The sequence below is a fragment of the Dromaius novaehollandiae genome, chromosome 27 (assembly GCF_036370855.1).
Source record: "Dromaius novaehollandiae isolate bDroNov1 chromosome 27, bDroNov1.hap1, whole genome shotgun sequence".
Taxonomy (NCBI): domain Eukaryota; kingdom Metazoa; phylum Chordata; class Aves; order Casuariiformes; family Dromaiidae; genus Dromaius; species Dromaius novaehollandiae.
The window spans coordinates 385,395-411,224 of record NC_088124.1 but is presented as its reverse complement, the minus strand read 5'-3'; the positions used below and the strand labels follow the sequence as shown (position 1 = coordinate 411,224).

Genomic DNA, 25,830 nt, shown 5'->3' with positions numbered 1-25,830 from the left:
CTAGACCATGCTTGAGCCTGGAGGAGGTGATCCTTGAATATCGGTAGATGCTCTTGGACCCCTCCTCCCTCCTGTATTCCCAGAGATTCTCCAAAGCAGCTCCCTGAACAGGCTGAAGTCTGCTCTCCTGAAGTCCAGGGTGGTGATCCTGCTTTTTGCCCTGCTTCCTCCTCACAGGACCCTGAACTCCACCATCTCATGGGTGCTGCAGCCAAGACTGCCCCTGAATTTCACATCTCCGATCGGCTCTTCCTTTGTTGTAAGTATGAGGTCCAACAGAGCACCTCTCCTCACTGGCTCCTCCATCACCTGTGTTAGGAAGTTGTCATCAGTGCACACCAGAAACCTCCTGGATTGCTTGTGCCCTGCTGTGGGGTGTCTCCAGCATATATCAGGGGCCTTGAAGTCCCCATGAGGACCGGGGCTTGCAAACAGGAAGCTTCTTCCAATTCTCTGAAGAAGGCCTCGGCTACTTCTTCTTCCTGACCAGGTGGTCAACAGCAGACACCCACTACAATGTCACCCCTGCTGGTCTGTCCACTAATCCTGCTCTCAGCTAAGCCCTCACCTCTCCTCAGGCAGCGCTCCATACATCCCCACTGACAGTAGTAGAGATGGAGCCAAGATCAAGGAGGGATAGATTGAGGAGGAAGAAGTACATAGGGAGTGGAGGCGGTGGTCTCAGGCTACGACTGTGATGATGAGTCCATTTCCCAGGAGGGCAGCCAGGTAGATGCCCGGGAAGAGTGAGAAGTGCAAGAGCTGCAGCTCCCGCATGTCCACGAAGGCCAGGAGGAGGAACTCATTGAAGGAGCTGCTGTTGGACATTTGCTTCCTCTGGACTTGAGAGACTGTCCAAGGAGGAAAAGACAGTGACAAGTTAGATCAGGCTTCTGTGAGCCCAACTCATTCTGTTTCTCATAGAACCCCCCACGTTTCCTTTCTGCTTTACCTTCGTACCTTCTTTACCTTCTACTTTACCCATTTTCTCTAGAAAACGATCTTCAGTGGAGGAGTCTGATGGCAAATATATGACCCAGGTGCACACCCCAGCTTCTCACCCCTGCAGCTTCCCTGGGAGAAGGCAACAGCCTGTCCTGTCCCTGAGAAGCTGTGGCAGGGAATCCCTGCTCTGAAGCAACTCCTCCTCCTCCTCTCCACTGAGAAGCCAGGAGAGAGAAGCTAAAAATCCTATCATTCATGGGATGGAATGGGTTTAGAAAATCCCTCCAGGAGCCTCAGTAGCATTTCCCTGCAGCCAGAGATCTTACCGTGTCAAGGGCTGTGAAGATTTCTCCCACCCTGAGAGTGTTCAGTGACTTGCAGCTCTTCCTCTCCCATGCATTAATCTACCTCAAACACTCCCTGCTTCAGAGCTTTTCCAAAAGGAAGGTATTCATTCACAACTTCTAGCTTTGAAACCAGACTTCAGAGAGGAGATGATGCCTCATAAATGCAGTGTGTAAAGCTGAGTGCACTATTTTTTGCTGCAGAGAAATGAAAAATGGAAAGGCAAAATCTGTTAATAATTCAGTATACTGAACCCCACGGAAAGGGCAGAGGCCCTCAGGGCCTTCTCTGCCTGAGGTTTTCCTGGTCAACTTTTCCCTCAGGAGGCATAGGGAGAGCTGAGGGCGGTGAGAGTGTGTGCTATCTCCTGTCCTAGTCATCCCCCCCTCCCCCATCCCCATTAATTTTCTGTGGGATTTCAGCAAAAAGAGGTGTAGAGAGAGAGGGATGGAGGGAGGAGTTAGCGATGGGAGGAAGAGAGAAACTGCAGAAAGGGCCTGGGTGAGACTGGGGCCAGAGGGGAGCGTTTGGAAGAAACACTGCTGCTAGAGCTACGGACGGCACTGAAGAGTGAGGCTGTGGGGCAGGAGAGATGCCAGGAGGAGCAGAGGCCAGGATCATCTCATCTCTGTTTCCAGCGGTGAGTCCTAAAGGGTCATGAGGGGATGCCTCTGAAGGGACAGTGTGGGGGTCACCATCTCCACAGGGACACTGTGCTCATCTGGGGCATGTCAGTAGTGCCTTAACAGAGCAGTAGCGCTGTGTTGTGGGGTCAGCTCTGCACTAGCATGAGGCCAAGGGCTGCATGATCACATCAGGGGTCATGTCTTTTTCCCCGGTGTCCCTGTACACTGTTTCTGTGTAGGTCTGCATTGCACAGCTTTGTTGTTTTGGTTTCTTGGCCTGTGCATAATGTTAAAGACTGAAGCAAGGAAGGCATTCAGTACCTCGGCCTTTTCTGTATTCTCTGTCCTGAAGGCCCCTTCCCCATTCAGCAGCAGGCCCACCTTTCCCCCTACTTTTCCTTTTGTTACCGATGTATTTAAAGAAGCCCTTCTTGTTCTCCTTGACATCCCTTGCCAGATTAAACTCCCCAGGTCTGTGAGCCACATGAAAATATCGCTTAGGTGGCCACAGCTGCTGGGCATGGCGCCAGCCCCAGAGGATGCCGGTGTCCCTGCCCCCACTGTGGCCAAACCTCTGCGGTGCCCACAACAGGTGGAAGACGGAGCAGGTGGCCAGACTGTCCGCATCGCTTATGCAGGAGGTGGTGGCTCTGAAGTTGGGAGGCCAGACAAGCTCTCAGTGGGGATGAGGGGCCGGGGGGAGGCCCTCCCTGGGGGCTCTCTGGCTGTGGGCAGCAGCTCTGTTGGAAGACCCTTGGGCAGGCAGCCAGAGGGGCTGTGCCACACAGTGAGGCGTGTTCTCCGCTGACATGCAAGTTGGTACCGGCAGCAGCCCCAGTGGCTGAGAGGGAGCCAGGGAGCGACAGGGGCATGAGCAGCACAGGGTGCCGAGAGTTCCGCCTGGGAAAGGCAGCAGGAGTGGTGTGCAGCACAGTCCTCTGCGATGTGCTCCCTGCATGTTCTTTTCCCCACTGACTGTTCAAGAGTCCGAGCATCTCCCTCACTTCTCCTGCTGACTGTGACTTCTCAGCATCAGCCTCCCAGCTAATGCCCTCGCTCCTGACGCCCATTGCTCCAGCTTGCACGGCACAAGCTTCACACGCATGCGTCTCTTCCAGGATCCTCTACAGGAAGGGAGCTTTGGAGCCAATGGAGGGCTTGGCTTTCTGGAAAACTGTTGGCCCACGGACAGGAAGGTGTCTCACATGCTTCCTGGCCTTGGTTCAGGTAGGGGTTCCAACACAGGAGTGTAAGGTCTCGATGTGAGTGCTGAGGGGTAACACAGAGGCTTCTGAATGCCTTCTGGTGGGCCCTGAGCATCTTGCTCAGAGCCTCGGAGAACAGACAGGAGGAAATTACATGGCAGGTCCTCTTCAAAGTGTGCTTCTGCCTCTGAAGGCATGACCATTCCAGGGATGCAGATAGGTGGGAGCTTCATTCTTGGCTCACTCCTCTCTAATTTTCTAGCAGGAATTCTCTTTCCTCTTGGCCTTAGGAAGCCCAGTCTCGGATAGCTCTCATCCCCATCTCTTGGGCTGGGCTGCTTTGCGACCTGCCTCCCACAATTCACTCCTGAAGCAACAGCAGGCAGAGGTTGACCGCATTGATCTAACAGCAACTCCACTAGCCCACTCTCCATGGTGCTTTCTTCTGAAGTGTCCTTGAAGGATCTTGCCTTTGCATTCATGTCTTTTTCTAACTTCTGCTGCTGCTGCTTCAGGGTTTCCAGAGCATCATGGACAACAATTGCAGCATACACATTTCCTTCTGAATGGACTTGCTGAACTTGGGACATTGCATTTTGGATGCTACGCCTTGCAAGCGTGCTACTCTCTCGTGATACGGCAGCAACATTGTGGAATGGTTGCAACACGGGCAACCTTGTGGCTTCTGCTGTCCAGTGTTGGGATGCTCTACATGATGCTTCTACTTCCTTCATCGCTCGGGTTGAGAAAGGTGTCCGGCATGCCTGCAGTTGTCTCTTAGAAATAGTCTCAAGGGGCAGCTTCAGGATTTCAGCACATTGACAGTGCAAGTGATGTTCAAATTGCAAAGCTACAAACGATTCCAAGGTGGATCCAACCCTCTCAACAGCATCTTTGGCGATTTTGTCAAGAGACGCCAGAGAAGTTGCTGTTATAGCCTGGTAATTCAGCTGCCCTCAGCCTGCTTTCTTCCAGTTTGCCAGCTCACCTGGCTCGTGCGGCTACGTACGGCTCCCTCTGCCCGGCCGACAGCCTGGGCTCAGAGGCATCTGATGCACTGCATACCAAATGCTTCCCTAAGGCATCAGTAACGGTTGCTACAATCTCTCTAGCCACCAGTCCAATTTCCTCCTGGAGATCTGGAGATGTCGTCTCAGAAGGCTCTGCCCTTCTAGCACTAGCAAGCAACCTTCCACTGATTGCCAGTGGAGCCCTCCTTAAAACATGGACCAGCCAATCCAGCTCTTTCACCCTCTCCAGCACTTCCTCCAGCATGCTCTCAGCCACCTCTTCCAGCTCCTGGGCTTCTGTCCTTGTAGTCCCTATCAGCGTAGTCCGGATTTCACTATGCAGCTCTTCACGTAAAGACTTCTGTATCAGAAACCAGGAGGAACTGATGAGTGAATGGCAAACAAAATGGATAGAGGAGATGGAGGAGGTTGTATTATTGTGCTGGACACTTTGCTCTGGACTCTTCTCCCATCATGGGTGCTGCCTGCTCTCACGACACCTCTGCCTCTTATTGCAGGCTCATTTGCACCTCTCCCAGTACTGATGTGAAGAATGCTAGTTGTGAGACCAAGAAAAAAAAAAAAAATCCTTGTTCCTGGAGCACCCAGCTGTTGTCGTGCTTTCTGAGAGGCCATTCCACCTGATGGAGCCAGGCAGCATTGAATGTGTTCCGCTAATGAGAATCGGGCAACAGCAGGCTCTCCTCTAAGCTAATCTTTGATCTCCTGCAGCAGGAAAGTAACCCATGAATGGCTAAGCACTGGCACTGTCGCCTTCAGGGATGCTCCATGTTTGGCTGCTCACCACACGAGAAAGCAGCAACAGGGACCCTGGGAATACTTAGTGCAGCTAATGGATTTATGCTAAGCATGGGAGTCCGTGAGCACAAGAGCCCACGAAGAGTACCCGGCACACCTGGTCTCGCTCAGCCTGCTGGAGGAGGCGTTTCTCTTCTTCAAGGGCCTCAAGCTTCTCCATCCTCTGCACAGTCATGGCAAGAAACCTTTAAAGACAAATGAAGATGGCTGAAACAGAGCACCTGGAGCTGTCTTGCCCAGAGCTTTTTCTGCTTAGCCACTGCCATCATCCTGCTCCAGAGTTCTTGGCTCAAGTGCCCCAAACAGCTTCCAGCTGGCTTTGCCAGGCTCCAAACACAGACTGCGCCACTGTAGGCACAATTAGCATCTGGTCACGCAGGAATCTGGTGGTGTTTCCTGGAAGACAAGGCTCCAGCCAGCACCTCGCTGACAGGCCACAGGCCCGCTCCTACAGCAAGCCTTGCTTGTCCTGTCTCTGACCTGTGCCTCATCTCCCTCTCAGCATCTCTCAAACTCTCTCTTTGCTCCCGCAGCAGCCACTCTCAGAGGTGAGAAATGTCCATCCCCTCTGGCGGTTCGGGGACATCCTTTAATTTTGCCAGCAGTCATCGAAGCACCTTCTGAAAGTTGACACCAGGTTTTAGCTCGCCTTTGCCACGAAATGCTCTCACACCGCTGCATGCTGAGGCTTCATGCTGGCCCAGAGCAGTGCTCCGCTTCAGCCATACACCCGGGGCAGAAGAGAAGGGCTTCCCTCGGCACTCTGGGCACTCAGGGACGACTTTCCTGCCTGTCCCCACCCCACCCCATCCCTAGCATCCTGCACTATCGCAGCTCGGACCAGGTAGTCGTTTCTACAGCTGAACGCCCGGCCTGCCAGCACAGGCCTCGCTGCTTCTTCAGTTCATGCCGTGCTGAGATAAAATAAGTGAAGCCCCAACCCTCTGCACCATGAAGCAGGCCTATGAACACTGCACTTTACTTACTTGTTCTCGCTGGCACATTTTGTCAGCCTCTGTTTTGAGTGTCATCAGATACTGCCTGTATTCGTTGAACTCCCACAGAGTGCAAACCACCTGTGGAGAGACAAGGGGAGAAATCACCAAGACTTGTCACGCTAACTATGTGGCTTGCCTTCCCAGAAACAGCAATAACCCAGCAAGAGCTGCTCCCCTGCACACCCTGCCCTCCCCAGCAGCTGGGGCCTTTGCTCCCACCCACCCAGGGGGAGCAGTGCTCCTCACTCTGCTGCCAGGCCACCCACCAGCTGCTATGCCAGTGCTCAAAGAGCACGGCACAGCCTTGGAAGAGCAGGTGTGGGAATTCCCAGAGCGGGTCTGCCTGAGGGCAGAGTGAGAAAAACACTCTGATGTCCAACCTACTTTGCCATCGCTGGTGAAGTAACCTCCTCTCTTTAGTGTCTGGAGGTTATCTTTGCATTTGTAGTAGGCCCATGACTGCAGGTCGTGCAGACTGTTGTACTCGGTGCTCAGCAAGTGACAGTGTGGATCTCCCAAAGCAAAATAACCGGATGGCTGGTGAAGTGTTAAATGTATCGTCCACAGCATGAGCAGGGTAGGAAGGAATCAGGAAAGACGCAAAGACACTTCTGAGCTTCCTCAGCCCATAGGGTGGCTTTTTCAGGCCTCTGAGCTTTAGAGTAATTCCTGGCTCAGCACTTAGCTCAGCTCCCTATTTTACCCAAAGGAAAGATTTCTCTGCTTGAGAGACTCTTCAGCTGAGGAAAAGCCCAGAGCCTACAGCTTCAGTCTTGTGGTTATCTCCCATCTCTTTGCTAGGTCTCTCAGTGTGTGTGGGCAGGGAGATGATGAACAAGAAGGGACTTTTCCTTCCCCTTTCTACTGCTTTTACCTTTTCCCCCAGCTTGGTCTGGCAGAAGACAGGGTGGGAGCCAGGCAACAAAGGGATTTTGACCCCGAGCGGGATGTCCAGCAGCTCAGTACATCTTACTACACCTGCTGTCTTCTGCACTCAAGCTAGAAAGACAGAGACGCTCATGGGCATGCAGGCCACCATCTCAATAGCCTTCTTGCACAGCTGTAGAGAGAGAAAAGCAATTTAGCATGAATGAGCATCAGCAGGGAGAAGGATCTGAACCTAGGACACAGAAGAAAGAAATAAAGGAACCACAAGACTGATTCCGGAGGACAAGATAAGGAAGTAGAAGAGCCAGACAGCTACGCAGAAGTAAGTAACCACAAAGACTGGTTCCAAGGGACAAGATAAGGGAGTAAAAGAGCCACCAACAACTATGCAGAAGCGAGATAAGAAGTAAAGAACACACCTGGAAACTACGGAAAGGACCAGCCAGGAGCTGGAAGACCCTGAACTCTAATACCATGATTGGTTCAGAACTATGGGGTGGATACTAGACTGGAAGGGTATAATTACCCAGGGATTTGTTCAAATGGGGTCCCTCTTCAGAGGCACCCAGCTCGAGATGTAATTACTGCATGTGTGTCACTAAAATTTATTTCACTCTGATTTGGCTTCAGACTTCTGCCTGAGCGGGAACCTAGGGTTGGACCCTGTTACAGTGGCTGGCGAGCCTAATTTTCCATAACAGCAGCACTTACCAGAAATGCTCTTTGAACACTCCAAACAGGGAGAGCGCAAAGAGCAGCCTATTCAAAAGCAGCTCTCTGCTACGTCACCTCCTTCCCTGCAACTCCAAACCCTGTAAACCAAACCTGACGTCCTTTCACACCACCCCTCCTGCCTGCTGAGCTGGAATCCAGGATGGGCAGGCAGACAGGACTCCCTGAGCGCCTCCACTGGCCTCACCCTATTTCTCTCACTCTTGGTTTCCTCCACACACACTGGATGCCCCAGAGAAGGCCCGCACGGCCGCCACCCCCCAAGCTAAGCCCTCTCCATCTGCCCGCTACGCACCTCACCCCTATTCTCCTTTGCGCTCAGCACTCCATCTATATTTCGGGCGCCAGCAGCAAGATGGCTCCTTGGCTCCTTTCGAGAGTCCTCCTGGAGCTGCGACCCTCCGCTGGCACCTCTCGCTCCAGCAGCACCCAGCTCTGGCGGCCCCAGCCGGTCTCCCAGCCAGCAGTGCCACCAGAACAATTGTGCAGTGCTGCCTTGCCGCTTTCCTGCGCCACCGCCCGGCCGCTGCCAGGCCAAGCGCCGCGGCGGTGGGGAGCATGCGCGGGGCCCCGCGGCATGCTGGGAGCTGTAGTCCCGCCGCGCCGCGGCGGTGGGGAGCATGCGCGGGGCCCGGCGGCATGCTGGGAGCTGCAGTCCCGCCGCGCGGCGGCGGTGGGGAGCATGCGCGGGGCCCCGCGGCATGCTGGGAGCTGCAGTCCCGGCGCGCGGCGGCGGGGCCCGGCTGGTGGCCGGGCGGGGGGAGCACTCCCTTCCCCGCGCCCTGCGGGGCCACCGGCGGCATGGAGCAGTGTGGGCGAGGCCGTGCAGGGCAAGGGCCCTTTCGCAGTGCTTCGCGTGCCTAGGGGAGGCCCTGTGACAGTGGAGGGGCTGCAAGGACACGCAGGCCTCAGGGGACCTGCCAGGTTTGGCTCCACAGCAGGCAGGGGAGCCAGCCTGGGCGTTTTGGGGCGCTGCCCGCATCCCACTGCCTCCTGCGCAAGGAGGTGAATCCACCAGGAATGTCTCCAAGTGGTGCCAAAGTCTGTGAAAAACTCAAAGAGGACATGGGAGAAATCCCCTAGGCGGCTGAGGCTGCCTAGGGAACTGTATCGGAAATACCCAGTTTGGGTATGGATGTAGCAGAGCTGGGGCCAGTGGGGAAAAAGTAATTGGGGGCAGGGTATTTACTGGGTGTGGGGGGCAGGTTGGGATTGGGTGGAGGTGGGGAGAGACACGGGCCAGGAAAGGGAGGGCCAAGGATCCCCCTCCCGCTCCCCTCTGGTTCAGGGCTTACCGGCCCGGGGAGCCTCTTGTGCTGCGTGTCCGTCTCTGTGTCCCGGGAAGGAGCAGGGACGTTTCTCATCCCAGAGCTGGCTGGCTGTGATGTGGCCTCAGCAGCAGGCTGTGCTGCGGGAGCTGGCAGGGTCCCTCCACCTGCTGGCACGCTGGGCTCCTCCGTCCACCTGCCATCTGCTCCCCACGCTGACCCAGGAGGCAGAGGGCTCTGGGCAGATGGGGCGGGGGGAGCATGTCTGGGTTGCATCTGTCCGGGATCCTGCCAGACTCCCACAGTCAGGGCTTGCAGCCCTGGGGAGGTGACATACTGCCCTGTCCTGAGAGCTCCCCAAAGCAAGCCCCATAGGCTGCAGCCTGTGCCCGTGCCCCTGCCCGGCGTGAGGAGGAGGCAGAAAGGCACTTCAGACCTGCCCAGCTCATTGCAGCCTGTGCAGCTGTGATGGTCTTGCAGAGACATTTCTCCTGCCTGGCCCCTTGGAGAGATGGAAGGTTCCCCCTGGCCCTGGGGAGGGTAGTTCACGGGGGGAAACTCAGACCTGGCTAGCAGCTCCTCATCTTCTCGCCCTTCCCCGAACCTGCCTTCCGCCAACAGCTCTCAGGACAGGGGCTGCCTCTTCGCAACCCCCAGCTCCCCTCGCCCAGCGTTTGGATGCAGTTGTGAGCTCGTCCCTTCCTCAAGCTCTTTGGGAGAGGAAATCAGAGGTGGCTCAGGAATGAGGCGCGGGCTGGAGAGCCAGCGAGACCCACCAGCAGTCGGGAGGAAGGAGAGGGAGAAACCCGGATCCGGCAAGGGATGGGAAAGCCGGACCGCAGCCCTAGGAAATGAGTGTGAAGTTCTACAGATACCTTGTGTCTGGACCTAACTGGCACGTGGTATCTGAAAGGATGGTTTAAATGATGGGGCAATTTAGCAAAGCTCAAGGGACGTATTTCAGTCACAAAAAAACATACGGACTGTGAGCTCACTTCAAAACAACATACAACACTTAAAGAACTACACATAAAACTATATTTAAAAAAATACATGGTCTTCACAAAAACAACTGTAACTGCATAACTGAAGAAACAGCTATGGATGGATGCCTTGGGAAGGCCAGCACTTCCTTGCAGCAGCCAGCGTGAAGGACATTGTGGCCTGCAACAGGAAAGAAAGCATTTGCAGTGAAAAGGATTGGCTTGGGGGCGCCCCATTTAACAGCGCCTCTTTCCCTGCTTCCCAGACTCTTTCCTGCAAGAGCTGCTGGAAGCCTGCTTCCACAGTGCCAGAGGCTTCTCGTGGAAACCTGAGCCAATGGCCAGGGAGAGGTACTCAGCTAGCCAACTACCAAGGGCTTCGCCACTCCTACGCGTTGGGCAGCTTTGCCCCCTGCCTGGGAGACCTCCCTGACACCTCTGCCAGGATTCCCTCTGGCTGCTCATGGAAACTGCCCCAGGAGCAATGGGACTGGGAAGGGGGGAGCCCCCATCTGCCCCTGGCCAGCCAGCTAGGGGGAATACCTGGCCAGTGCAGTCATAGCTCTGCCACTCCATGGGTTCAGGCTGGCTGCAGCCAGCCAGGCCATCGGTCCCCAGAGCCTGAAAGAGAAAAGATGACATTTGCACAGAAAGCCACAAAGCCAGTGGCCTCTGGCCCCGGGGCCTCTTTTCCTCTCCCCGCCCAGGGCAAGTGGTGCACAGCACAGGCGCGGCTATTGTTGGCCCACAGCCGGGTCCTGTGTGGCAGCCGATGAGTTGCTTCAGTTGCTTCCCTGCAGCTGGGAGAGGGGCTGGGAGGTGGCAGGGCCCTTGTCCCAGGCACGTTTCAGCACCTTCAGCTCTCCAGCCATGGGAGCTCTGCCCCTTGCCCTTGAATCCTCTGAGCAGCCAGCTCCTCTCCAAGAGAGTGGCTAGTGCTTGTGGCCTTTTTGCCCACCCCGGAGGTCACAGCAATGAGGGACACCCGCAAGCACTGCTGAGAGCTTGTTCCCAAGTGCTCCTGCCCAGGAAGTGATTGCAGCAGGAGGCTGATTGGTTATCTACAGGCAAAGGCATCACAGTGTCATGAGGAAGCCTCCTGGCCTATTCTTCCAGGCCTGCCTCAAGTGACATGCTTGGGAGGAACAGGAAGGGCCAAGCCCCGATCTGTGGCTGTCCAGCTGGCTGCGGCAGGAGTACCTGGCCACTGCTGCCATAGCTCTGCCACTCCATGGGCTCAGGCTGGCTGCAGCCAGGCAGGCTGTCGGTCCCCAGAGCCTGAAACAGAGAAGGAGACATTTTCATGGAAAGCCACAAAGCCAGTGGCCTCTGTCCCCAGGGCTTCTTTCCCTCTCTGTCCCAGTGCACAGCGCAGGCATTGCTGTCTGCCTGGAGTGGGCTCTCTCCCACCAGCAGGCCTGGAGAAGACTGTGGACACAGAAGGCATGGGAAAGGTTTCCACGAGGAACTACCCTGAAGAGTTTGCCTGAGTCACTAGCTGCAAGGGACATGTAGGTGGTTGTTCGCTGGGGTTTGCTTGGTCCTGCGATTGCTTCCCTGCAGCTGGGAGGGGGCCTGGGAGGCATCAGGGCCCTAGCCCCAGGCGGGTGTCTCCACCTTCCCCGCTGCAGCTGTAGGAGCTGTCCCACTTGCCCCCAGTCTTCTGAAAGGCCAGCTCCTCTCCAAGAGTGGCAAGCATCTGAGGTCTTATGGCTCAGCTGGGAGGGCACAGCCCTGATGGACTCCCATAAGCATTGCTGACTTCTTATCCCCAAGCACCTGGGCACAGGAAGCGTTCCCTCTAACAACACCCCTGTCAGTCATTGAGTCTCAGTGCCACAGCTGGGGGTCAGGGTATCCTTCAGTACCACCGCCCTTTCTCCTGGCTTCCCAGACTCCTTCCTACAAGAGCTGCTGTCAGTCCCACAGTGCCAGAGGCTTCCTGTGCAGACCGCAGCCCACAGCCATGGTGAGGTGCTCAGCCAGCCAGCTGCCGAGGGCTTCGCTGCTCCTGCGCACTCGTCCAGCTTTGCCTAAACACCCATGGGCGGGAAACCTCCCTGGCACCTCTGCCAGGATCCCCTCTGGCTGCTCATGGAAACCACCCCAGGAGCAATGAGAGTGGGAAGGGGGAAGCCCCCATCTTTCCCCATCCCACTGGGAGCAGGGGGAATACCTGGCCAGTGCAGTCATAGCTCTGCCACTCCATGGGCTCAGGCTGGCTGCAGCCAGCCAGGACGTCTATCCCCAGAGCCTGAAACAAAGAAGGAGGCATTTACAAGGAAGGCCATAAAGCCAGCAGGCTCTGGCCCCGGGGTCTCTTTCCCTCTTCCTCCCTGGGGCAGGTGGTGCACAGTGCAGGCATTGCTATTGCCGGCCCACAGCGGGCACCCCGCTACCAGCAGTCAGTTTTCCAGGGCAGCAGAAGGCTGTGGGAAAGGTTTCCACGAGGAACTACCCTGAAGAGTTTGCCTGTGTCACTAGCTGCAAGGGACGTGTGGATGGTTGTTTGCTGGGGTTTGCTTGGTCCTGCGATTGCTTCCCTGCAGCTGGGAGGGGGCCTGGCAGGTGTCAGGGCCCTGGCCCCAGGCGGGTGTCTCCACCTTCCCCGCTGCAGCTGTAGGAGCTGTCCCACTTGCCCCCAGTCCTCAAGTACCTGAGGAGGCTGATCACTGATCAACAACCAAAAGCATCTGAGGGCCATGAGGATGCCTCTTGGCCAAATTGTGTAGGCCTATCAAGTCTCAGTACAAAAGCCATGGGTTGGGGGCATCCCCTTGTAGAGAGCCCCTTTCCCCACTTCTCAGACTCTTTCCTGCAAGCGCTGCTGTCAGTCTTGCGGTGCCAGAGGCTTCTTGTGCAAAGCTGAGCTTATGGCCAGGGAGAGCTACTCAGTCAGCAAGCTCCCAAGGGCTTTGCTGCTCCTGCATGTTGGGCAGCTTTTCCCCAGCGCCCATGCCTGGGATTCCTCCCTGACACCTCTGCCAGGATCCTCTCTGGCTGCTCTCAGAAAACCAAGCCCCCGTCTGTCCCCAGCCAGGCAGCTGGGGAAAATACCTGGCCAGTGCAGCCATAGCTCTGCCACTCCATTGGCTGAGGGTTGCCAAAGACAACCACGCCGTCCATCCCAAGAGCCTGAAAGAGATAAGGAGGCATTTGCAGGGAAGGTCTTGAAGCCAGTGGGCTCTGGCCCCAGGGCTCTTTCCCTTCTCTCTCCCCGGAGCAGGAGGTGCACAGTGCAGGCATTGCTATGCCTGCCCGCAGCAGCCTCTTTCCCATCAGCAGCCCATTTCCCAGGGCGGGAGAAAAGTGAAAACCGGAGAACAGAAAGCTCAGATGTGATCTGACCCCGCCCCCCGCCCTGGCCTGCAGTGGGTTTGGGCCATCCCTTCTCAGCCATCACTCAGGCCCTCCTGTACCACCCCAGCTCCCCCGCGTCCTCTCCCAAGCTGGCCCCTGGTACTGGCCGGCCCTGCTCCACACCTGCCCTTGTCTCCCTGCGGCCAGTGGTGGAGTTGCTGTTGGGACTGAGCCCTTGGAAGCATCTGTGTTCCCATGGCAACACTGGTTCTGCTGTGATCGGAATGGGGGGACAGGGCTGGGGAGGGCAGCGGGGATGCAGTGAGGAAGAGTGGTCATATGTTGGACTTACCCTAGCACTGATGACCATGACGGCAGAGACAAATTCTCGGGGTTGGGCTTGCTGGGTGGGAATGAGGTCTCCTAGCGCTGTAAGGGCTGCTTTCCCAAAGCCACTTTCAGCTGGCAATGGAGCCATCCCAGCAGTGTGGGAGCTGGGGGTCAATGCTGAGGGCTGCGGAGACCCCCCTGCCACTTGCCAGGCCCCAGTGGTGGAGCCAGCAGGCGCTTGTCAGGGTCTCCCAGCTGGTCGACCCTGGTCAGCACGGCTGCAGCAAACACCTTTGTGGGAGCTGGGCAGTGGGACAACCTCATCACATCCCTGAGCGCTCCTGGCCTCGGGCTCCTGGGCAGGTGGCAGTCCTGGACCCGTCCCACCAGGGGCCACATAGTTGTGCCTATGGCCCAGCTCTGGCCCCACTGCAGCCCAACACTGCTGCACAGTACACCGCTCCTCACAGCAGGGTCTCTGCGCCTTATGCTAGGCAGTGGTGTCCACTCGAGAGAAGCACTTCCCACTGCGGGGGAAGACCTGACCCTGTGAACCCCACTCTTGGCAAACGCCAGACCTGCAAGTTGTTTGGCAGCTCCAGGAGGCGCGAGGTGGGATGTGTGAGGGCCACCACCTGCAGCGTGCTGTCCGTGGTGCCTAGGGACTGCAAGGAGGACAGAGGGCTGTGGCACTTCTTCCCTGGCACCCCTCACCTGCAGGAGAGGGGCTTCAATTCCTGCTGCCTCAGGCAGATGCCCACGGCCCTTCAGTGCCCAGGGAGAGGGCCAGGGCAACAGAGCTGCTGCACAGGGACCAGCCTCTGCTGCTGCTGGTAACAATGTGCTGTCTTTAGGACCTCTCTCCACCCTTGCTACACGCCTTGACTTTTAATTGCCCAGCAGAGAAAAAAGCCTTTGGGGGGAAGGAGAACTCGATGCATTGCACACAGGCGAAGAGAGAAGCGTAGCAATGATGTTTTCCAAAAGCCACAAGGAGCAGCTGGACTAGGAGCTGCTATTACCTATGCACCAGGCTCCTAACTCTGCAAGGGGTGCAAGCTCCAATAATCAGCCTTCTCACCGGGGATGGAGTTTCTGCCAGCCAGTCTGGGCAAGTTCCTTTTTTTGCCCTGTGCCCCAGAGACTGATAAAGTCAGTACACGTAATGCCCATGATTAGGTTTAAATACAGATTTTATTCAGGCAGGAGCAGCTTTGTCCTGCTAAGCTGCCTCCGGACCCAGCACCCACAGCGGGCAGCCAGCTTGCTGGAGCTGGGAACCTCATCTCTTCCAGCTGCGGCTTCTGCTCTGGCAAGTCTTGCCCAAGGGGCTCCTGAGTGCTGTGGACATGCTCACATTTCAGCACGGAGGGCTGTGAGCTGGGGAGAGTGGGCAGCAGGGACCTTCCCAAGCCAAAGAGCCACATGGCTAAGTGGCTGTGAAAGGGCCCGAGTGGGCAAGACAGCTCTGTGAGGGCCGAGCCCTGGGAGCAGGGTCTGCAGGACAGAGCAGCCCCAGGGAGCCAGCAGGGGTGTGTGGAGCCACCCAGACTGGCCTGACAAAGCACTCCCAGCAGGAGTGCTGGGAGCCTGCAGAGACCCTGTGCCAGGCAACCCGCTGGCCCTGCAGACCTCCCTGCCCCTGCCCACCTCGTTGAGCAGGGTTGGGGGACTGTGCCCTCCTGCTAGGACTGCACTGGGCCCAGTGCGGGCTTGTTTGCAGGGCAGGCCAGAAGGTGCGCGTAGAGTTTGCAATGCAGCCTGGCTCTCAGGGCCCGCTCCGTGATGCTGTCATAAGCTTTCCTTCTCTGTCTTTTCCAGGACCTGATGTCTGCAGAAGAGGATGTCTAGAGCACGGCAGCTCTTTCCCTGGAGCCAGCACGGCAGGCAATGCCGCTGGAGCGTTGTCTTCTGAGATCTAAGCCGCCGCGTCCGTCTGGGCACAGATGGCATTGCCTAAGCAGGTGCTTGATTTTTTTCCACTGCTGTCAAATACAGGCCCAGATGCTTGCCAAGTGATGTTTTTTGAAAAACACAAACAACCGCCAACAACCGCCCCCCTCCCCCCAACCAGCTCCTCAATTCAGATCATGTGTATTCAGAGTGTGGGGAAGGGGTAGCAGTCGCTCTTCTCTTTGGCAGAAAAACCTGTCTAGGTCACCAACACAATTCCAGTGGGGTTTTAAAGGGACTTTCCAAGCACCGGGTCTGTGTCTGAGGCTGGGGGTCTCCATGGCTCCTGGGCAGGAGAGGGCAGGTCTACCAGGCAGTGGGGCCCACGGGGGCTGGAGCAGCACTCGTGCCTTGGTACGGGGCCCTTGCATTGGATGGCACCTCCCTGCCCTCACCTCTCTTGTGCACGGAGGCACTGCTTCCAGCTGAGGCCACTTCCACTTCAGCTCTGATTTGCTGATGAAGAGGTCCCTTCTCTTTGCATCAGCAGCACCTTTTCTACCGCCCAGCTGCTGCCTCACAGACCCTCTCTGGCACGCCACTGCCCACCGGGACACGGCGATGGGACAGGGGACTGGGAATGCACCCACCCTGCAGGGTCAGTTGAGTGGGACATACAGGGCACCTCCAATGCCACACAGCATCGAAAGAAAACAAGAAGAAAGAAAGAAAAAAAAAAAACCAACGGGCCCTGCAGGGTCACCTGGGGCACTGCCATGAGTTTCACCCGGCCTACAGCTGCCGCTGCCACTGGAGAGCAGAGCAGGCCGACATCAGTGCTGCACTGCATCTGCCTGCTCTGCTGAGGTGCCTCAAATACCCACCAGCTCTCACACGGCACTGCCCAGGGATCTGTCATAACCAAATGCTCCAAGCCCAGTTTGACTTTAATCAAGTCAAGCTGGAAACAAGTTTGAGGGGAAGGGGTAGAGACACATACCACTTACAGGAGAGAAAGAAAGAAATCTGTTCAGTAGTGGAAAAAAGTCTTTCTGTCACTTTTAGACAGTATTCTAAATAATCTCTCTGGGAGTTGTCACAGTACTCTTTCCCCGATGGTCCTGCATATTTATCTAGGGCTATCTCAATGCCTAATCAGAGCTTCATTGGTTATAGCAGGGAGCATTTATAGTTGGCAGCAGCAGCTGACTCTCTCCCATAATTAGCACCATAGCGGTCAATGCCAGAGAGCTAATATGAAGTTCACTTCCACAGACCCCTCTTACAAGAAAGTCAGGATGTTCACAGCAAAACGGAGCTGTGCAAGGCTCAGGCAGACATGCTTAGTGAGTTCATATCAAGCCAAAGATGCTTCCTTGCTGACCATGTTTGCATCGCAGAGCATGGACAGAGCATTTCACAGATGTTAAATATTGAAACATAACTTCAGAAACCACCCAAGGGTGGTAACTTCAGTCTTAAATTCTGTTCATGACAGCTGGAGAAAAAACATTTCACAATAGGAAGAAAAACTATTCAAATACTTTATCATCTGACCATTAAGCTCATTTGAAAAGTTGTTTCAGAACCAGGAATGAATAGAAATGTGAGCATGTAAGCCTCCAAAGAGATTAAATCCCTAAAAAGCAACCTCTTCAGGCCTTTGCACCTTTGTCTAGGATTGGTGTCTTCCCTAGCAGCCCTGGCATGATTCCCAGTACCAGAAACTATGGCTCATATGAAGGTAAAATAAATGAATCATGAGAATGTGTTCCCTATAACGCTGCATGTCCCTAGCACATCTCTTGTCTCCTTAGAGCCTAGAAGAAAGCTCCAGAGCAGACATCTGTGCTAGCACAAAGAGACAACTCCATTTGGCAGAATTGTTTCATCTTAATAAAATCTGATGAACTAGGTACACGGGTAAAGGACACTAGTGTCCCAAGGGAGACACACCAAAGTGACAAAACTAATGCAAAACTTCCTCTTTCCATCATGTCCTCAGTCACAGCCCTGTCTTCTGCCAGACACAGTTTCTTTGTTCACTGAGGAAGGCATTAGAGCTTGATGACTCACTGTAGGACAGCAAGTTCTAAAATGGAAAAAAACCCTCTGATGCATAAACTGCAGAGTGCCTGAAATATCAGGTAGGAAGTTCAAACTGCTGAACAAGCTGGAGGTTTATTCATATCTGCTGTGCTTCTCTTGAAGTCAAAAGCATGACAGTGAAGAATAACCTGTTCTCATTAGAAGACCACCAGGCCCTCATAACAAATTTCAATAGAATAATCAGGGTAGCATGAGGTACAGGCTTCATCATAAATGTTCCAGGCCAAAGTCACTTTAAATAAATCTTACTTTCCCATTTTAGCACAAGATAAAAAGGTTCACTGGTAATCTTGAGCCATGTAAACACTGACAGTTTCAGGTGACCATTAGCATGTGAAGAAAAGGTAACAAAAGAGAAGCTTACTCTTTAAACAAACTGTTTCAGTAACTCTACATATATAAAAATTATCAATATTTCCATGGAGAAGAGTTCGATCTTCTGTTCAGCTCTAAGCCGTTCTTTTCAAGTACTTTCTCGATCAAGCCTTTGCTAGATTTCCTGCTTGTTGGGCTAGACCATGCTTGAGCCTGGAGGAGGTGATCCTTGAATATCGGTAGATGCTCTTGGACCTCTCCTCCCTCCTGTATTCCCAGAGATTCTCCAAAGCAGCTCCCTGAACAGGCTGAAGTCTGCTCTCCTGAAGTCCAGGGTGGTGATCCTGCTTTTTGCCCTGCTTCCTCCTCACAGGACCCTGAACTCCACCATCTCATGGGTGCTGCAGCCAAGACTGCCCCTGAATTTCACATCTCCGATCGGCTCTTCCTTTGTTGTAAGTATGAGGTCCAACAGAGCACCTCTCCTCACTGGCTCCTCCATCACCTGTGTTAGGAAGTTGTCATCAGTGCACTCCAGAAACCTCCTGGATTGCTTGTGCCCTGCTGTGGGGTGTCTCCAGCATATATCAGGGGGCTTGAAGTCCCCCTGAGGACCGGGGCTTGCAAACAGGAAGCTTCTTCCAATTCTCTGAAGAAGGCCTCGGCTACTTCTTCTTCCTGACCAGGTGGTCAACAGCAGACACCCACTACAATGTCACCCCTGCTGGTCTGTCCACTAATCCTGCTCTCAGCTAAGCCCTCACCTCTCCTCAGGCAGCGCTCCATACATCCCCACTGACAGTAGTAGAGATGGAGCCAAGATCAAGGAGGGATAGATTGAGGAGGAAGAAGTACATAGGGAGTGGAGGCGGTGGTCTCAGGCTACGAGTGCCTCCTAGGCCAGTGTCAGGCTCATGGCTGCTGGCTATGCTTGTGAGGTCACAGCAGACTCAGTGCCTCATATGTTAGTATCCAATGCCCGCTACTGGCTGTGCTTATGAGGTCACAGCAGCCTGAGTGCATCCAAGGCCAGTGACAGGCTCCTAGCTGCTGTCTGTGCTTGTGACGTGACAGCGGACTCAGTGCCTCCTAGGTTAGTCTACAGCGTCCCCTGCTGGCTGTGCTTGTGACGTCACATCAGCCTGAATGCCTCCGAGGTCAGTGGCAGGCTCCTGGCTGCTGGTTGTGCTTGTGAGGTCACAGCAGCCTCAGTGCCTCCGAGGGCAGTGGCAGGTTCATGGCAGCTGGCTGTGCTTGTGAGCTCACAGCAGCCTGAGTGCCTGCTAGGCCAGTGACAGGCTCCTGGCTGCTGGCTGTGCTTATGAGCTCACAGCAGTCCCCATTCCTCATAGCCTGGTGTCCAGCGTGCCCTGCTGGCTATGCTTGTGAGGTCACAGCATCATCTGTGCCTCATAGGATAGTGTCCATCAACCCCTGCTAGCTGTGCTTGTGAGGTCATAGCCGCCTGACTGCCTCCTAGGCCAGTGGCAGGCCCATGGCAGCTCACTGTAGTTGTGAGGTCACAGCAGTCCCCATTCCTCATAGCCTGGTGTCCAGCGTGCCCTGCTGGCTATGCTTGTGAGGTCACAGCAGCCTCCGTGCCGCATACGTTATTGTCCAGCACCCCATCCTGACTGTGCTTGTGATGTCCAATCAGCCTCATTGCCTCCTAGGCCAGCGGAAGACTCATGGCTGCTGGCTGTGCTTGTGAGGTCACAGCAGCCTCAGTGCCTCATACCCCAATGGCAGGCTCATGGCTTCTGGCCCTGCATATGAAGTCATAGCAGCCTCCATGCCTCCTAGGCCAGTGTCAGTCTCATGGCTACTGGCTGTGCTTGTGAGGTCACAGAATCCTGAATGCCTCCTAGGCCAGTGGCAGGTTCCTGGCTGCTGCCTGTGCTTGTGAGGTCACAGCAGCCTCAGTGCCTCCCACGCCAGTGGCAGGCTCATGGCTGCTGGCTGTGCTTGTGAGGTCACAGCAGCCTGAGTGCCTCCTAGGCCAGTGGCAGGCTCCTGGTTGCTGGCTGTGCTTGTGAGGTCACAGCAGCCTGAGTGCCTCCTAGGCCAGTGGCAGGCTCATGGCTGCTGGCTGTGCTTGTGACGTCACAGCAGCCTCAGTGCCTCCTAAGCCAATAGCAGGCTCATGGCTGCTGGCAGTGCTTGTTAGGTCACAGCAGCCTCAGTGCCTGACAGGCCAGTGGCAGGCTGCTGGCTGCTGCCTGTGCTTGTGAGGTCACAGCAGCCTCAGTGCCTCCTAGACCAGGGGCAGGCTCATGGCTGCTGGCTGTGCTTGTGAGGTCACAGCAGCCTCTGTGCCTCTGAGGCCAGTGACAGGCTCCTGGCTGCTGGCTGTGCTTGTGAGGTCACAGCAGCCTCAGTGCCTACCAGGACAGTGGCAGGCTCATGGCTGCTGGCTGTGCTTCTGAGGTCACAGCAGCCTGAGGGCCTCCGAGGCCAGTTGCAGGCTCCTGGCTGCTGGCTGTGCTTGTGAGCTCACAGCAGTCCCCCTTCCTCATAGCCTGGTGTCCAGCGTGCCCTGCTGGCTATGCTTGTGAGGTCACAGCATCATCTGTGCCTCATAGGATAGTGTCCATCAACCCCTGCTAGCTGTGCTTGTGAGGTCATAGCCGCCTGACTGCCTCCTAGGCCAGTGGCAGGCCCATGGCAGCTCACTGTAGTTGTGAGGTCACAGCAGTCCCCATTCCTCATAGCCTGGTGTCCAGCGTGCCTTGCTGGCTATGCTTGTGAGGTCACAGCAGCCTCCGTGCCGCATACGTTATTGTCCAGCACCCCATCCTGACTGTGCTTGTGAGGTCCAATCAGCCTCATTGCCTCCTAGGCCAGCGGAAGACTCATGGCTGTTGCCTGTACTTGTGAGGTCACAGCAGCCTCAGTGCCTCCCACGCCAGTTGCAGGCTCATGGCTGCTGGCTGTCCTTGTGAGGTCACATCAGGCTCCATGCCTCCTAGAACAGTGGCAGGCTCATGGCTGCTGGCTGTGCTTGTGACGTCACAGCAGCCTCACTGCTTGATAGGCCCATGGCAGACTCATGTCTGCTGGCTGTCATTCTGAGGGCAGTTCTGCCTCCATGCCTGATAGACCAGTGGTGTGTAAAATGGCTAATTTCTTCCTTATGAGATCACTGCAGTCTTAGTGCCTGATTGGCTAGTGGCATGTCCATGGCTGCTGACCAGTCACAGCAAGGTGATTGGTGGGGAGCAGCAGGCTGGCATTGTGAACTTGTTCAGAGATGGGCGGGGTCATGCCAGGAGAGTAGAGAGGTTGGGGGATTGTAGAGGCAGGGGCGGATTTGGGATTCAGCACTCAGGTGCTGATGAGGAGGTCCTCTGTGTGCCCTCAGGTGAGCAGGCAGAAGCTGGAGGCTGACGTGGGAGCACGTGAAGGGCACAGAGCTCTTGGCCAATGGACAGCACCTGTGTTGGGGAGGTCAGGAGGCTTCAGGTATTGGGGATGCCGCTGGCACAGGGCCTGCAAGAGCTCCTCTGGCAGGCCAGACCTGAAGTCTAACCATCATCCTGAAGCCCTACCCTTCTGCCTTCCCTCTGTGCCCTCCTCTAGTGGCTAAGGCCAAACCCAAACTGCTATGCTGCAGCCTGAATCCTTACCCCCTACACTCACTCTTACCCTGTGTCTGAAGCTAATCCCTAGGCCTCATCACTTGCCTTCAAGTGCCAGGCCAGGCTCTAGCCCTCACTCCCACACAAACGCACACCCCACGGCCACAAACCTAGCCCATTCCCAAAACCCTCAGCAGAAACATGAAGCCCAGCACTCAGCCATCACCCAAAAGCTTTCCCAAAGCCCACCAACTGCAAAGAGCAACCTCCCCCGCTGATGCCTGAAGCCTAAGCCCTATGCTGCTCCTGCAAAGGCCCCAACCCTCCAGGAATCTTGTAAGCCTAGCACCAAGGCATTTGGGGCCTGGGAGGCAGAGGCAGAGGCATGGCAGGGCTGGTATTGAGTCTTGGAGTGCAAGTGCATGGAGCTGAGAGCAGAGGGCAGAGGCAGGCAAGGGGGAGCTGCAAGTGGAGGTGTGAGGGCTGGGCTCTTGGTTGTGAGGTCACTTGCGCTGCAGGCAGCTGCTGGGTGGGGAGCTGCAGGCTGGCATTGTGAGGTGCTGCAGGGAAGGGCGGGGTCATGCCAGGATAGCAGAGAGGTTGAGGTATTGCAGAGGCAGGGGCAAGTGCATGGGACAATGATTTGTAGCTGATGAGCTGGTCTTCTGTGTTCCATCTCCCAACCAGCCAGAAGCAGGAAACTAAACACAAAGTCCAAGCCCCCTCTGATGCCTCGCCTAATAGCTTCCTACCTAAGCCCATAGCATTGTTCCATATGCCTCTAATCAACTGGGGACTGAGAGTTTACACAGAAACAGGGATCAGCCCTCAGGGCAAGGTGTCTTGGTGTTGGTACTCCACGAAGGAAGGGTAGACTACCTGGTTTGGAGAAAGTAGAGGCAAACATCAGAGGATTTCACCGGTCTTCAGCCAGGACTTCTATGTCCCATATTGAAAGCCTCTTCTGCATGCCCAAGAACTCCCCCTGTGATATCAGGGACATCCAGTTCAAGGCCAGACTCAGAAACCTGCTTCTGTGTCATGGGAGGTTTCAGGGACAGAGCCTCTCTCTCCTGGTGCTGCTGTCAGTGGGATGGGACTTGCATTGGCGGGAGCACCATCCCTTCTGGAGTCCCCCCCTTTTTTTTTTTAATTGTGGAGATGCCCTTTTTGTGATCAATAGTGCAAAGCCTATTTGGAGGCCTGTAGCTAGCAGTGTACTGCAGGGGTCAGCACTGGGGCCATTCTTGTTCAACTTCTTCATCAATGGCCTGGATGAAGGGACAGAGTGCACCCTCAGCAAGTTTGATGATGAGACAAAACTGGGAGGAGCAGCTGACACACCAGAGGGCTATGCTGCTATTCAGAGGGACCTTGGCAGGCTGGAGAGATGGGCAGAGAGGAACCTCATGCAGTTCAACAGAAGGAAGTGCAGGGTCCTGCACCTAGGGAGGAATAACCTCATGCACTAGCACAGGCTGGGGGCTGACCTTCTGGAGAGCACGTCTGCAGAGAAGAACCTGGGAATCCTGGTGCACAACAAGGTGACCATGAGCCAGCAAGGTGCCCTTGTGGCCAAGAAGGCCAATGGTATCCTGGGCTGCATTAGGAAGAGCACTGCCAGCAGGTAGAGGGAGGTGATCCTCCCCCTCTACTCAGCCCTCGTGAGGCCACACCCGGAGTACCGTGGCCAGTGCTGGGCTCCCCAGTACAAGAGAGACATGCAGCTACTGGAGTGAGTCCAGTGAAGGGCTGCTAAGATGACAAAGAGGCTGAAGCATCTCTCATGTGAGGAAAGGCTAAGAGAGCTGGGCCTCTTCAGCCTAGAGAAGAGAAGGCTGATAGGGGATCTTATCAAAGTGTATAAATATCTGAAGGGAGGATATAAAGAGGATGGGGGCAGACTCTTTTGAGTGATGCCCAACGACAGGATGAGAGGCAACAGGCACAAACTGAAACACAGGAAGTTCCGTCTGAACATGAGAAAAAACTTCTTTACTGTGAGGGTGACTGAGGACTGGCACAGCTGGCCCAGAGAGGTTGTGGAGTTTCCATCCTTGGAGATATTCCAAAGCCATCTGGACAGGGTCCTGTGTGCTCTGGTTGATCCTGCTTGAGCAGGGGTGTTGGACTAGATGATCTCCAGAGGTCCCTTCCAACCTCAACCATTCTGTGATTCTCTGATAATAGTGTCCATGGCCCATTTTACAGATTCAGCAGTGTGACCATCTATTAAGACATCATCTATGTACTGTACCATTGACTTTGTGTAGTAATTTTAGAGGTTGCAGCTCCTTAGCCAATAGTGCATGAGCAATGCAGACTTTGTTGAAATTTGTGGTAAAGGAGTAAATGTATTTGGAGTCCCTGCCAGGTGAAAGCAAATCTCTCCCTATCTGCCTCAGATATTAGCCTGATAAAACATATATCCTTCACATCTATAGTCACCGTCAGTGGAAAGTGCCATTCATTAAGACAATTGCCTGTTATTCTGGGAACAGCTGCAGTGAACAGTTTGCTGGCAGCACTCAGGGCTCCTTAATCTATTGCTGGCTGCCACTTGCCATGAGGTTTCTTTGCAGGCCATCCAGGAGAATTATAAGGGGAAAGAGATCTGATAATGATTCCCAGTTCTTCCAGCTGCTTCATCAATTCAGCTGCAGGAGGGATGGCATCAGAAGGTCACTGGTACTGTGGAATATTAAGCAGCTTGCTGCGTAGAGGAGCAGCCATCTGAAACAAGCTCACAGTTAGGAGTGCATCAATGTGGGGTAAATTGTGGGGCAAAAGGGATGTTATTTTTCCTGTTTTCCCCACGAGTTGCAGCTGGTGACCCGCTTCAAAGGCTGTTTGGGTGAGCGGACGTATTTGTACCTTCCAGCTGGGAAGTTTGGTCTATACCAACCCTATGGATCACTTCAGTTATTGGGCAAGAACTTGCTTAATTCCAAAGGGTTTGGTCTTCTCAGGTGTTAATGAGCAGTTGCCGGTAAAACTGCAAGGATAGCAGACACTGTCTTTCTGTCCTGGATTATCTGGTGTCCATGTTGCTCTCACCTTATTGCTTTTGGCTCCAAATCATGGGAGAATGCTCAGCACAATGACTTGAAGGAGAAACCTTGTTGGAATAGCTTTAGTAATCAAGTGCAGAGACACCCAGCAGCTGCCAAGCAGATAGGAGCGGCAGAATGTCTCTGCTATTGCTGCGTGGCTTTCTGCAGCTTTGCAAAGAAGCTCTGGGGACTCTTACATCGGAGACTTATGGGTCCTGAAGGTGCAGGAGAACACTGGCCAATGCTTCCTCCACTTCTCTGGGGAAGAATGATCTCTGCCCTGAGGCAGAGGAGGCCAGGACTCCATAGAGAGTGAAGGCCAAGGAGTGAAGGACCTCCTTCTCCTGAAACTGAGGAACGCTGGTTGGTAACTAGGGCACCTCGTACAAACCTCTCTTCGATGCTGGAGTGCTGCCCATGGAGGACAGCATCCCAAGAAGCAGCTCTCAGCTACCCATCCAAACCCCAGTGACCAATAAATCAGTGTGTTTGAATGCAGTTCTGGAAAGAACATTTGGAGACAAGATTCACCTTGTCCATATTCTTTCCCTGCACCTTTGCATCCCTAAGGCCTTGGGGGGTCCCAGCTCAGGACAGCCTGCCCTGTGCCCAAAAGGGAGTTGCAAACAGCAGGTTTCTACTGCACTGAGAAATGTGCTTCAAAATCCTCTGCAAAGCAGGATTCCTGACTCCACTGCCTGACCAGGGCACTCCATGGTGGCCTGTCACACCCCTGACCCAGGAGAGCAACAGGCATTTCACAGCACAGCCCATCCTATCCACAGGGGACAGGCAAAAGAGCCAAAGCAGACAGTGAGCCGGCAGAGACTCTCCGAGCAGCTATTTCTCTCCACTGCCTATGACAGAAACCTGAAGTGACGAGCCCAGCTGCAGAGACCTGCAGTGCAGTGAGATGACTCCCTCCCGCTGTGCCAAGACCTCCATCGCCATGCTCCAAGGTGACCCCAAACACCTGCATGAGACCATGATCCAGGAGAGATCATGCCACAGTTCATCCCTTTCTCCTCGGTCTTCTCCAAAACATGTCTCTATGTCTTCCATGAACCTCCAGGTGACCTACACGGCCCTGCCCACACCGCACCTCTCACAGGAGTGGGAAAAGAGTGTCTTCCCTCACAGCCACATCTTGGTGGTGGACCTGGCAATGTCTTCAAAGGCAGATCCCAAGTCCTTCACCTTCAGCTCCCTCACCACCTTAGCCAGCACCAGCATGCTCTCAGCAACCATCTCCAAACTGGTAATGGCCTCCTGGCCCCTCAACAACAACTCCAGAACAGCCTCCTTGTGCTTTTGCAGCTGCAAAGCAAGAGACGTGCATGAGCTTCTCCCTGTTCGTGCCTCTAATGGCTGTTCTTTACATTGCTGCCAAGGGCTAAAGTTGCTAGAAACAAGTCCAGAGAAAATCTCAGTCC

The 25,830-nt window shown here is 55.0% G+C and overlaps 1 long non-coding RNA gene across 1 annotated transcript; it reads right to left on the bottom strand.

The window, feature by feature from the left end:
* Positions 1–336: 336 nt before the first annotated feature.
* Positions 337–6,965, bottom strand: LOC135323744 (uncharacterized). Its single transcript, XR_010385266.1, has 5 exons — positions 6,823–6,965; positions 5,937–6,026; positions 5,048–5,135; positions 1,272–4,492; positions 337–851 (listed from the first exon to the last, which is right to left on the bottom strand). It is a non-coding gene; the product is annotated as an uncharacterized LOC135323744 (long non-coding RNA).
* Between the last annotated feature and the right edge of the window lie 18,865 nt (positions 6,966–25,830).